Source organism: Scyliorhinus torazame, chromosome 17 (genome assembly GCF_047496885.1).
Source record: "Scyliorhinus torazame isolate Kashiwa2021f chromosome 17, sScyTor2.1, whole genome shotgun sequence".
In the NCBI taxonomy this organism is placed as follows: Eukaryota; Metazoa; Chordata; class Chondrichthyes; order Carcharhiniformes; family Scyliorhinidae; genus Scyliorhinus; species Scyliorhinus torazame.
In genome coordinates, this window is record NC_092723.1 from 122,802,442 (window position 1) to 122,816,834 (window position 14,393).

The following is a 14,393-nucleotide window of genomic DNA, read 5'->3' on the forward strand; positions in this document are numbered from 1 at the left end:
CAGCAGTGCTAACCACTGTGCCACCCAACTGATTCTCTCAGAGGGTTGTGCGACTTTAAAACTCTGTCTCGGAAGGAGGTGGTTGTGGGGTCATTAAATATTTTAAAGGTGGAGGCAGATATATTCTTGTTAGGCAAAGGAATCAAAGGTTATTGGGGCGGGGGAGTTAAATGGAAACCTAAAAATTAAACACAAACAGATCAGCCATGATCTTATTGAATGGCAGAGCAGGTTTGAGGGGCCGAATGGCCTCCTTCTGCTTCATTTTGTAGGTGTGTATCTGTTTCAAACAAGAAAATAAAGAACTCCAGGGTTTTTTGTCCCTGTGCACAGCCCTAGAATATAGCCTTGAAATTACATTCACTTTGGCAATGTCGAAGTACATAAGAATATATTTTTAAAAATGGAGCAGTGGTGAGCCATCGAACGCCTAGGTCTGTTCTGCTATTACTGCACTTCTACATTAATGCCACTCTCTCGTCCTACGCTCATTATTCTGTTTTCCATTAGTGGCCAAGGAGGTTGTGATCCAGTCTTGAAAATACATAATAAATAAACACCCATAGCCCTCTGGATTGGAGAACTCCAGAGATATCATTCCAATCTCATTAGTATTTGGCTGAACTCAAAATGGGCATAAATTAGTGTAAACAAGTAAACGCCGAACGCACTTCAATATATTACTTCTTTTGAAATTTGAAATTGAAGTTTCAACTCATCCAACCTTCATTCAATGCAAATCAGTCAACAGGGGAAGCAATGGCATAGTGGCAATGGCATTGTCACTGGACACGTAGTCCAGAGACCCAGGGGAGTGGGTCCCCAATGCAGGGTTGTGACTCTGGGGACCCGGTTCAAATCCAACCATGGCAGGTAGTGAAATTTGAATTCAATAAAACTCTGGAATGAAAACCTCATCCGGTTCACTAATGTCCTTAAGAAAAGGCAATTTGCCACCCTTATCTGGTCTGGCCAGACTCCAGCAATGTGGTCTGGTTAAAAGCCCTCTGAAGTGGCCAAGGGAGATGTTCAAGGACAGTTAGGGATGGGCAAAAACTGCTGACCAGCCAGTGACAGACACCTCCCACAAGTGAATAGAAAACAGGTTAAAGAGCCTTCAAGCGAGGAAGCCATTCAGTTTTTAAGGTGATTAATACAAATACAGTAACAGTCTATTGAAAGAAACAGAAAATATAGAGCAGGTCTTAGTAAAGATAAATTTAGAAGGTATAAGCAAAGAAATCTTCGAATTGCAACTGAAGTGGCTGAAAAATCAGCCCTGTTTCTCCTGTGCCTGAGAATCTGGTGGTATTGTTGAGAGCTGGCCAGAAATCACAATTGGAGGATTGATGGTTGGGGCCATGGCTCATTTGTAGGCTGTGGAAAGTTTGAATGGAGAGTTTTCTGAAAAGATATAAAAGATTGAAGAGACTTGTGCGTATTGTAGTTGAGTGCGCAACTCTCTTGCGGCCAAACTTCCATGATCTTTTATGCCACGCATATGGGGAGCGATTCTCCGACCCCCCCCCCCCCCCCGGGCCAGGCCGGAGAATTGGCGGGGGGCCGCGCGAATCGCGCCATGCCGGGACGCCATTCTCCCACCCGTGAAAAAACAGGCGGACGCACATGGCATCGGGCTGCACAGAGAATCGGCACAAACGTCCGTAGCGGCGATCTGCCGGTGGCGCCGCCATTCTCCGGCCTGGATGGGCTGAAAAAATCCGAGTCCCGCCAGCGCCGTTCTAACATGCTCCGGCCGGCGGGTCCTCGGGGTTGAAGGGTCCGGGGGCGGCCTGTGGGGGGGATGGGGGGGGCAACCCCGGGGAGGGCCTCCGTAGTGGCCTGGTCCGGGATCGGGGCCCACCGATCGGCAGGCTGGCCTCTCTGTCGGGGGGCCTCCTTTCCTCCGCGCCGGCTCCTGGATCCCTGTGCCATTTGGCGTCGGGGCCGGTGCGGGGAAGAAGGCGCCGGTCCAACTGCGCATGCGCGGACACCGCAGCGCAGGGTGGACGCCGGGACCGGCCGCTCCAGCGCCGTGCTGGCCCCCCCAGGACCCGAGAATCGGGTCTCGGAACTGGCGTCGGAGTAAAGTACTCCCGTTTTGGCGCCGGCGCGAGCAATCTGGTGCCGGACCAGAGAATCGCGGCCATGATTTATGCCCAGGTTATGTGTCTGTCTCTCACTCTCTTGAGGCAAAGGAAACTCCAGGCCATAATGTGCACGGACTGTATAGGGAACCTGGTTGAATCTTGTTTAGACCTGTAGGGATGATGATTACCGCTTAACGAGGTGAGCAGTTTGTGATGCTGCTCAGAAAGACTCACCAAGTGCACGAAATACAGACACACTCAACATTTGACCAAATTAACTTCCATTTCCTTTCTGCTGTCAACAGCCTATTATCTGATCAAGGATCACTGCCTCTCCTCAACCCTGCCTTTTCACTTCCCAATCTTGTGGCACGAATGTTCACAGAAGTTGGTGACTAAAGTATTCCAATTCACTTAACCTTGTGTAAAGTGACAGGAGTACCTGTGGCAGCATTATTACACCTGATTGTGGGCTGACCTTCTGCAGACATCTCCAAGGGTCATTTGTGCTCTCAATTGATTGAGCAAGCTTCGAAGAAAGTGCTTAATGTCAACGGTTTCTGTTTTGTCACTTGGAAAAAAATTGGAAAGTTGGGGGAAAAAAATGTTTCAAAGACTTTTATTTGTTTCAACAATTGGAATGGAAATGTTGCTGTATTATTAACTTCATTACTGCCCTCTCTACCAGCTGCCCAACTAAGGGTGGAATCTTCCCTCCTTAACTCTCAGTGGCAGGTTTTGTGGCATGCGAGCATCAGTTTCCCAACGTTGGTGTGGAATCTTGGTCTCCTGACAGTGGGTTAAAGGTGGGTTGAGTGTCCCATGGAGCTACCCATTTTCATGTCATGAATGCTTATGCCCGACACACTTGAATCTTGTTTCCCTCCAAGTTTAGCGGGATTTTAGAATGTTCACTTTTACGGCTGTACAAGGGCACGCACTTGACGAGGTCAACTTCTCCCTGGCCTTGGACGTTAGTAGAAGCTGGTTTCACCTCCCTTTCTCACTGTCACTGAGAGATATCATCCACCTATCACACAGGCTGTGCCAAGGCTGGGAACAAGGGAGGGGTGAAACTGAGACAGGACTTAGGGGGAGGGGGGTGGGAGTCAAGGAGCAGAGTGGAAGTGTGAACGACTGTCCAGGTACCGATCAAATATTCCATCCGGATGTTGGGGCCCATGAGGTGAAGGTGGGGCAGGCAGAAATTGCCTCTTCCCGCCACAAGATTCGATGTGATCCTAATTCTGCCTAATTAACGAGCTGAATTCAGAACCCAGAATCGTGTTTGTTCAGCCACCCCGTTCTCCAGTGGAAGTCTCTCCAACTTGTGCTTCCGGCACTGGGCTTAGCCTCTGGAACAGAGTTCCACCCTATGGTTGGAAATTGCATTAGCTTACCACATGTTGACCTTTGACAGTTGCTACCTGAACCTGTTGGGCATTGTTTTGGTTTTGTTTGGATTTCTAATAATTTTGTGTTTGTTTTAATGGGATTCAATTATGTTGTTTAATGGATAAATATTAGTCAAGGTGCCAAAAAGTACTCCTCTGCTCCTCTTTATTATAGTTCAATATATCTTTCATTATTTGGGCATCTATCTCATTGCTTTTGAGTGTTTAAATTGGTTCCCATGCTTTCTCAGAAAAGAACAAAGCTTCATAAAATAAATCATTGACTGTCAAGCACTTTGAGGACACGAAAAATGCAATGTAAAACAAGCCTTTCATAATTATGTTTTTTTTAATACATATCAATGAAAGGCATATATGCATTAGGTCTTTGTATCCATTGAATATAAACTGATTAGTCTATAAAGCTTTTATTTTCAACATCCGGTCTCCGCAGAAGGTCAGTTCCCAGCATTAAGCACAATAGCACATGCAACTTGTCAAAGGCGAAGATGTTTCAATTAAAGGATCACACAGTAACTTCATTTAAAATGTGGCATTTGAAAGTTTTCTAATAATATTGGGCATGATCTAACGGAAAGGTTTCTTCGTGTCATTTGTGGCTGGTTTTGCAGGGAGTTTCCTGCTGACTCTGCTGGCAAGTTCCTCACCGCTATCCAATGACACTTAAGTCACTTTTTAGGCCCTGAGGAGTTTCTCACCAGTTTAGCCCACAATTAGCATTTTATTCATCACTGGGGAGCTGAACTCCGAGACCAGGCCGCCATTTTGAAAGTGTGCCCCGATTTCTAAGTGAGCGTGTAGGTACAACCCTCACCCATGAGCAATGTCCCCCCTACCCATGGGCAATGTCACCAACCCCCGCACATATGGCACTGCCCCACACGCGCTATGGGGTCCCTGGGGATTCCCCCACTTCAGACCCTCCCACACCCACTTCCAGGCCCCCCATTCCAGGACTCCCACCCATCAACTCCTTTCCCGACATCTTCCGGTCACATAGCGCTCCCAGTCGGGCACGACGTGGCCTAAAACCGCACCCAATGACTGAGTAGCCAGAATGAAGCAACAGGCCTAGAACAAGCTAGAGTTTAGCAGGTTCTTCTCTAGCTTCTCTGTAGTCTGCTGGACAGTGAAAACACACGACACTGCAGATCCCAAATAGGCCCGATTATAACTCCCTGGTGGGAATGTGGCAAATTGGGTGGCCAGGTTTCATTGGCTTGCCCGCTCCCAGCTGTTGCTCCAATGGTCACACTCTCACCTCTGAGTCAGAAGGTTATGGGCGCGATTCTCTGGAAAATTTTCAAGTCTGGTATTGAGCGGGAATTGCCGCAAGCTTCCCAGCGCTTTGCCCTAGCGTGGCCGGCAACGCTATTCGGTCCACTTATCAAGGCTTCACGGGCTTCTCGCTGCAAATGAAGGCTCGACAGCCGATTCGCCGGGACCGCGCTCGCCAGCCCCCCGCTAACAAGGTCGAGCTGCACTTGCTCAGCCAAACCCAACCAGATCGCAATAATGATGCCGAGGAGATCAGCCCCAAGATTTGGGGATGCTGACCTGGGGAGGCTGGTAGACACCGTGAAGGCCAGGAGGGATGTCCTGTACCCACGAGGGTCCAGGAGGGTCAGCCAAAGGGAGCCAGTGCTGCCTGGGATGAGGTGGCGGCAGCTGTCACCTTGAGGAGTGTGACCAGGAGGATTGGCCTTCAGTGCTATAAGAACCGAGCAGCACAGCTGTCATCCCCACCCCCCACCACCGCAGATACACACAACTCGGTGGGACATGTTGTTGGCGGTAGACACCACCGCCTCCCACGCCCGCCCCAAGGGAGCATCCGCCCCCCCCCAACTCGCCATGCGACCCCCAACCCTCCCTCCATCCCCATCCCCCTTCAACCGTCTCCAACCCTTCCTTCACACCCCCCTTTCCATCACTGTGAACCACAAGTGTAGCTAACGTGCCCCCTCTGTGTCTCCTCAGGATAATCTCTCCAATAATCCCTGGGAGAGGGCCCAGACTGGAGGAGGGGTGCTGGACCTAAGAATCCTCACCTCCTTTGAGGTGCGGGCCCTGGAGGTGACCGGTGTGGCCGAGGACAGACCAGTCTGCCAAGCGGAGGCTGGCAGACGCAGCAGAGTTGAGGAACCACCGGGCTCCACCCGGGGGACCTGTCAAATGTGAGTTGATATTGCCTTACCGACTGACCCATCCCTCCCACTGACCACATGTCCAAACTCCAGCAAATCTTCCAGCCGATGGCGCCAGCCCATCCCGGGCGGCCCCCTTCCTTTTTTTGAGGAGAACATCTCGGAGGAGAGCTCCGAGGATGCAACCGTGCTCGCGGCACAGCTGTCATCCCCACCACCGCAGATACCACAACTCGGTGGGACATGTTGTTGGCAGGCTTCTGGGGCAGAATCTGGTGAACACCACATTGCTGATGATGCACATCAGGTGGAGGCAGGAACCCCCAGGTGAGATAGCAGTCAGAGGGCTGGTGGATCCCAGGACCCAGCTGGGTCCGAGCCTGATGCTGAGCCTGTGGTACAGAGGTACTCGGAGCTGATGGAGACAAAGGATGCAGACGGAACATTCAGAGGGAGATTTCAGCGTCACTCCAGCAGATCCATAGCCACTTGGAGGAGCCCCAGAGGCTATGGATGCAGGAGATGTTGACGGCAATTCATGGCACTGAGGCCAACACTGCTAGGATGGAGACCGCAGTGGGGAGCCTGGTGCACGACGTCGGCAGCATGAGTGAAGGTGTCCAAGGCGTCGCGCAGTCGGCAACCGCCATAGCTGAGGGTCTTGGCAGAATGTCCAACTCGCTGGGGGATGTCACCCAGTACCAGGCTGACGTTGATGAGGTTCTGCGGGCCATGTCCCCCTCTCAGGTAGGCATTGCCGAGGCGCTGCAGAGCATGTCCCAGTCACTGAGGAGCAGCGCGGAGGGCGTTGACACGATGGTGCAGACATAGGGGAGCTGCCTGGGTGGCAGAGCCAGATGATGCAGGGGCAGCCGGGGCTCGAACCAGCTGCCCCTCCGTCCTAAGGTGAACCCCAGGGCCCTATGGACACTGATCGGGAGGAGTGGCCGCTGGGTGCCGACCTGGACCAGAGGGGTCTCCAGAAGCATATTACTACCTGAATGGTTGTAAATTGGGAGAGGGGAGTGTGCTGCAGGACGTGGGTGTTCTTGTGGATTGGCCATGATAAATTGCCTTAGTGTCCAAAATTGCCTTTAGTGTTGGGTGGGGTTACTGGGTTATGGGGATAGGGTGGAGGTGTTGACCTTGGGTGGGGTGCTCTTTCCAAGAGCCGGCGCAGACTCGATGGGCCGAATGGCCTCCTTCTGCACTGTACATTCTATGATAATCTATGATAATCTATGTGCACCAGTCGCTGAAGGTAAGTATGCAGGTGCAGCAGGCAATAAAGAAGGCTAATGGTATGTTGGTCTTCATTGCAAGAGGTTTCGAGTACAGAAGCTGGGATGTGTTGCTGCAATTGTACAGGACCTTGGTGAGGCCACACTTGGGGTATTGTGTGCAGTTTTGGTCTCCTTCTCTGAGGAGGGATGTTCTTGCTCTCGAGGGAGTGCAGTGAAGGTTTACCAGACTGATTCCAGGGATGGCGGGACTGTCATATGAGGAGAGATTGACTAGGTTAGGATTGTCCTCGCTGGAGTTCAGAAGAACGAGGGGGGAATCTCACAGAGACTTAGAAAATTCTAACGGGACTAGACAGGGTAGATGCAAGGAAGACGTTACCAATGATGGGTGTGTCCAGAATCAGGGGTCACAGTCTGAGGATTCAGGATAAACCATTTCAGACAGATATAAGGAGACATTTCTTCACCCAAAGAGCGGTGAGCCTGTGGAATTCATTACCACAGGAAGTAGTTGATGCTAAAACATTGAATATATTCAAGAGGCGGCTAGATATAGCATTTGGGGAGAATGGGACCAAAGGCTATGGGGAGAAAGCAGGATTAGGCTATTGAGTTGGATAATCAGCCATGATCGTGATGAATGGCGGAGCAGGCTCGAAGGGCCAAAAGGCCTCCTCCTGCTGCTCTTATCTTCCATCTATGTATCTATGTACTGGGAAAGTCCAAGGCTACCTTGTGGGATCCGAAGGAACTACTTCCTGCCTCATGCTCCATAAGGAAAGCTGTAAGTTGGTTCCAAATGTTTCCTGCCTGGGCCTCTAGCACTGATCCCAGATGGCTTGAATAATGGGATCATCTCAGCGAACTACGGGAGGATTTTGGAGGAGGATAGGGCACCGTTGGAGGCGGTTATGGTCAAGTGGGAGGAGGGGCTTGGGATGGCGCTGGAGAAGGGGTTGTCGTGTGAAGTGCTGTAGAGGGTGAATGCCTCAACCTCAAGTGTGAGGCTGGGGTTGATAAAGCTAAAGGTGCTACATGGAGCGCACCTGATGAAGCCGAGGATGAACAATTGTTTGAGGGGGTGGAGGACATCTGTGAACAGAGCGGGAGGGGTCCAGCCACCATGCACATATGTTCTGGTCCTGCTCAAAGTTGGAGAAATTTTGGAGGTCATTCTTCAGCATCATGTTGGCGATTTTGGACGTGGATTTGGAGCCCAGTCCCCTGGGGGCCATATTTGGGGTGTCGGTCTTGCTGGAGCTGCAGTTGGGAGCGGGGCAAATGTTTTAGCATTCGCCTCACTGATTGCTCGCAGGTGGGTCCTGTTAGGGTGGAGGTCAGCTTCTCCATCCTGTGCCTCGGTACGGTTGGGAGATCTGATGAAATTTTTGTGTTTGGAGAAGGTCAAATTTGTTTTGTGGGATTCAGAATCTACCTGGGGAAAGGGCGAACACTGGTCAATTGTTGTGGTGAACGTCATCCAACTATCTACAGGAAGCCCAGGGACAAGTTACAATAGTTTATTCATGATTCAAGCACTCCGAATCATCACTCTCCTAATACAGCCCTCACAGAGAGAGCACTCAAAATCACAGATACACGGTTTATACAGTTAATCAGTACATAGAACGTTGTTTCAAATTTCGATCTTGTCTACATAGATTTATTATTAAACCTTCACCCAGAAGCAGGTCTGCTATCTCCTCTTAGCTAGAGACTATCTGCTCTCACGTAAACAATCAAGGCCTTGCTGGTGAGAACTTGCTCATCAGATCCTTGAGGGTGTGTAAAGTTCTTTTGGGGTATAAGCATTTGACTAACATGCAATTTTACTTTAATGCAGGGGTTTTAGCAATAAACCCCCTTTTACTCAAACTATAAATTTCCTCTAACACCAATGGAATACCATAAGAATCAGTGCTAACCACAATCATGTTCGATGTTTATACAAAGGACCTGCCAATAACCACATCTATGCTGGTGACAATTGTTGTTTCACACAAGCTCCATCCTTCTGCACTCTGGACTAGATTCTTGACAAAGAAGTGTCCTCGCAAACATCATTCCAACAACGAGGAGGGTGGTGCCACTGGAAAAGTCGGGAAAACCTTCTTCGTGAAATCCTGCACCTGCATGTACCTGAAAACCTACCCTACGGAATCACAAACTTCTCCCCCAACTCTTCTGCCGTTGCGCAACTCCAACCCTTTCACTGAATCAACTTAGGCCCAATGACAAACCTCTCCAACACCACAAACAAATAACTCCACTCTACTCGAGAACACCTTCTCCGCATCCAACGCCACACCACCTCTTACCCCCCCTAGTGCCGAAGAGAGTACCACATTTAACAGACGCTGCGTGTTCAAAGCCAACTGCCTGCCCTTTACGAACCTCGTGTGATCCTTCCCAATCGCCTCCAGGAGGCACTCCTCCAACCTAAGCACCAACGCCAGTTCATTAACTTTGAAGTGTCAGGACTGCCATGGCCTGCATGTTGTTATCGTTGTTTCTTAAAATTGGTTTATTTTCCAACGGTGTCCTCGCCAGATGGGGAAGATTTTTGGGCAGCTTGGTTCAGGGTGACTGATGGGCGATTTTATGTGGGTGATCTTTGGGCTGCTCTAAGGCGATGAAGCAGGCTCCAGCACGTCTGACCGGGGTGAGTGAAGTTGAGCTCTGTTGTCATTTACTCCCATCTGTGCAGCATTGAGAGTAGGTCGAGGTGGTCTGCTTCATCCGCGTCTCCAGATGATTCATATTCCTTTAGGAATGCTGCACTCTCAGCATCAAGGTATGGGATGTAGATGGCTTTTTAAACATTATTTAACGGGCTGTGGGCATTGCTGGCTGGGCCAACATTTTTGGTCATCCCTAATTGCCCTTGAGAAGTTAGAGGTGAGCTGCCTTCTTGAACCACTACAGTCCATGTGGATGGTGAGTGACGCAAAGGGAGAATGTCCATCAGGTCGAAGTAAATAATGAAATGACTCCTCAATAAACAGCCAAAAGTTGAAATGTATATTTCAGAGTTTGATTTATGCCTGTCTTGATTATTCATTCCCTGGATATCACCAGCGAGGCCCATCCACTACCAGAGGTGGAGGGAGTTTCAGTTCAGGACGGGATGCCAATCAAGCCGGCTGTATTGTCCTGAATGTTGAACTTCTTCAGTGATGTTGGAGCTGCACTCATCCAGGCCAGTGGAAAGAGCATAACATCAGACTCCCGACTTGTGCCTTGTAGATGGTGGACAAGACTTGGGGAGTAAGCAGGTAGCCTTTGACCTTCTCTACAAGCAGCTTTGTAAATGACACCACAAAATTGTGGTATTTTCAAAGAGAAGGTTGCGGATCATGAAGGTACAAAACAAACAGGAGCTTTATTGGGAAGATGTTGTCACACAGGCTGCTAATGTAAACTGAATGTTATCCCGCCCAAACTGCTAGTGCCCTCACCAGTACGTCACATGATTGAACTCTTAAAGTGACCTTGTCCCAGCTAGGAACAAACATGAATACACAACAAAAAGCGTTGAATGATTCCGCCACAGGTAGATCATAAATAGGCTTAGTAACAATGACATGGTCCACGGGCAGCACGGTAGCCTTGTGGATAGCACAATTGCTTCACAGCTCCAGGGTCCCAGGTTCGATTCCGGCTTGGGTCACTGTCTGTGCGGAGTCTGCACATCCTCCCCGTGTGTGCGTGGGTTTCCTCCTGGTGCTCCGGTTTCCTCCCACAGTCCAAAGATGTGCAGGTTAGGTGGATTGGCCATGATAAATTGCCCTTAGTGTCCAAAAAATTGCCCTTAGTGTTGGGTGGGGTTACTGGGTTATGGGGATAGGGTGGCAATGTTGACCATGGGTAGGGTGCTCTTTCCAAGAGCCGGTGCAGACTCGATGGGCCGAATGGCCTCCTTCTGCACTGTAACTTCTATGATAATCTTGCTGTATTTTGGATAGAATCGTGTTTTATTTGCATAATTGGTGACTGGAAGGCAGAGGTCAATGTGAATGAGCAATGGGCCTGTGTTGACAATGTGGGAAGTGACCCAGGTCTAGGTACTATGCTGGTTAAGGGTGACTATCAAGGGGACTGACACAGCACTGGTCAGATGAGTAATTCCAATCCCACCTGACAGAATAGAACTTTCTTGTTGCTTGAGGTCATTTATCAAGGTGAGGTGGTTTCTGGAAGTCCACCCTGTGATGTTCTTTGTGTTGTTTATTTCAGGATGGTTGGCGTAGTGTTCGCAAAGACCACAAAATAGCTTGAACTTAAGCAAAGCTATAAATTTATTAACACTGCTAATTTGGATTCAACACGAACTCCAAAAGAATACACAGTCTTTTAAAATAAATTTAGAGTACCCAATTATCTTTTTTTCCAATTAAGGGGCAATTTAATATGGTCAATTCACCTAACCAGCACATCTTTGGGGTGTGGGGGTGAAACTCATGCAAACACAGGGAGAATGTGCAAACTCCACACCGACAGTGACCCAGGGCCGGAATTCAAAGCTGGGTCCTCAGAACCGTAGTCCCAGTGCTAACCACTGCACCACCGTGCTGCCCTAGAATATACAGTTGATTATTAACATTTAAACTACACTCATGTACAGCTAATCTTAATACTGATATAAACTATGATCTGCTCTCACTCACACTATTTGTACTTCTGACTCTTTCTAGCTAACTCCTGCACAGACCCCCCCCCACAAGGCTTAGCATCACTGCCTTAAATACTTGTAACTGTTGCTCCCTCTAGTGGCTACACTACACACTTCATTAACCCTTGCAGTTCTTACAGTTATGATAATACCACACACTCTTGGAGCTGTCATTCTAACCACCGACTGTCATAGAACGTGGTTGATGACATGGCAGCTACATCGGTGATGTCAGATCGGAAACTGACACTGTCGTGTTTAGCATGAGGAGAGTTGCACAGTAAGTCAAAACCTTTGATGTAATAGCGACCCATTTATTCAGTTCCAGTATGAGTCTCTTGTAGGCAGATAATGTTGATGGAATGTTGGATGGCAAGACATTCAATGAGGTTTCACCTGGCAGCTGACAGGCCTTCAACATTAAGGTGTAGAATTTGGAGAGCATGCCCTATTTCCATAAAGCCAAAGGGCTGCTTCACATTGAGACTGGCAGTTTTGGCGGGACTGGGATTCCACAAGACGGCTTTTCTCTGGAAATTCAGTCTGCTGATAGGATCATCAGTTTAGCCAGGGGTGCTTGGATACTGATGAGGATGGGGGGGGGGGGTTGGGGGGTCTCCTGAATGATAATCCATTGTCTCCCTCCCCCCACCCCCCCCCGGCCCGGTTGAAATGGTAAATCGGGTGTGGCTGTTGTGGGCCAGGGTTCAGAGAACCCCAAAGTGTATCATGGAGTTCATCTGACCCACAACTTTTACTAGATTGTGGTATGGGGAGCACACGGCCCACTCTACAAGGGTGGTACAGCAGAAATGGAAAAGTTATTTTTTAAAGCAAAACAATGTTTATTCTATGAACTCAAGTTAACCTTTTTAAAACAAACAGTGAATATCTTAGCAACCATCAATTCAGATGCACCCCCCAAAGAATACAACACTAAGTAAACTGTGTGCTGTCCTTTCACCCAGAAGACTTAACAAACATTTAAACAGAAATACATCAGAGTTTACATTTATAATTCTGAATTCACCAAATGATTAAGAGATAGTCCTTCATGGCAGAGAGCTCAACAATACAGTTGCTTTGGCTGACTTCAGCTGCAACACACTGAAAAACGAAACCAAAAAAAACCAGACACACCCAAGCTTTTCTCAAAGTGAAACTAACAAGCAGAGCCAGAGCTCAGCTCCACCCACTCTCTGACATCACTGCAGTAACATGAGCAGACAGACATTTATTAAAGCGACATTCTCATGACAGTGGCCATGACTGATTTCTTGTGAAATGCTTTTTTTTGGGACACTTTTAGTAATCCCAGTCTCTGAAAGTGTAAACTCAATTAAGATGGGTAAATCTATGTATACAATTGTCTATTTTAGTTGAGCTCCCATAGTCAAGTTGAAGTGTGACCTTAAGGTGAAGCAGGGTTAGAGGGCAATGTGAACTGATTGGAGAGATGTGAGAGTGCTAAAGCATCACCATTGTTGGAAAGGTGGAATTGTATCACGAGAATTTTACATCGGCAGTTTCTAAAATCGATGATGATGGAGGAATTTAGAAATGGGAAAGATATGACCAAACGTGTCAGCAGAAAGTAAGGGTTTGTAGGCAGTCAGTACGTATCATATATCATTTCATCTGAGTGCTCTGGTTTCCTCCCACAGTCCAAGGATGTACAGGTTAGGTAAATTGGCCATGCTAAATTGTCCCTTCGTGTCTGAAGATGTGTAGGTTAGGTTAAGGGATTATTGAGGTAGGGCGGGGGAGTGCGCTTGCGTGGAGTGCTCTTTCAGAGGGTAGGTGCAGACTTGAATTGCCGAATGGTCTCCTTCTGCACTGCAGGGATTCTATGATTGTGATATTTAAAGAACTTTGTTCGACTCGAATGATCACATTTGTGCCCTGCACTGCCACAATGGACCAAGTGGCCCCCTTCTATGCTGCATCATTCTTTGATTTCTTGGCAAGAACAAATTAGGAGGATGCTTTGATTTCTACCTCCCCAACTGTGATTGACATAACGTACGTTTGCATTGAGTCATTACTGCTTGTTGACGCACCCAATAGAAAATGTGTGTGTACAAGAAGAGCTTGAATAAATACAGAGGATTAGACGTGAATTACACGCCAAACAAGTCAATTTCTAGAATTGCTGAGTTTCCTAAATTCTTTGAATGACTATACATTATAATGAATAAAGTGCTGCTTGTGCTGATACTTGGCTGCATAAGGGCACCAACAGCCTGCATGTTCTGGAAATGTGAACAGATGAATCTCTGTGAATTATGAAGACAGGAATCTGCTTAAAAACAGCAATTAATGCTAAAAGCTGGAATATGCTTTCAAGATTGAATATTGCCTTGCGGCATCACTAACTCAGCTGCAGATCTTAAAATGTCCCTCTCTCTCATCTTTTCTGTGAAACAGAGACATGTGAAAGGAACAAAAAAAAAAAATCTACATCTATATCTTTTACAGCCTCAGAATACCCCAAAGTGATACAGACAGAGACATAGAATTTACAGTGCAGAAGGAGGCCATTTTGCCCATTGAGCCGGCACAGGAAATCCAACCCACCTAAGCCCACACCTCCATCCTATCCCCACAACCCAATAACCCTACCTAAACATTTTGGACACTAAGGGCAATTTAGCATGGCCAATCCACCTAACCTTCACATCTTTGGACTGTGGGAGGAAACCGGAACACCCGGAGGAAACCCACGCAGACACGGGGAGAACGTGCAGACTCCGCACAGACACTGACCCAAGCCGGAAATCGAACCTGAGACCCTGGAACTGTGAAGCAACTGAGCTAACCACTGT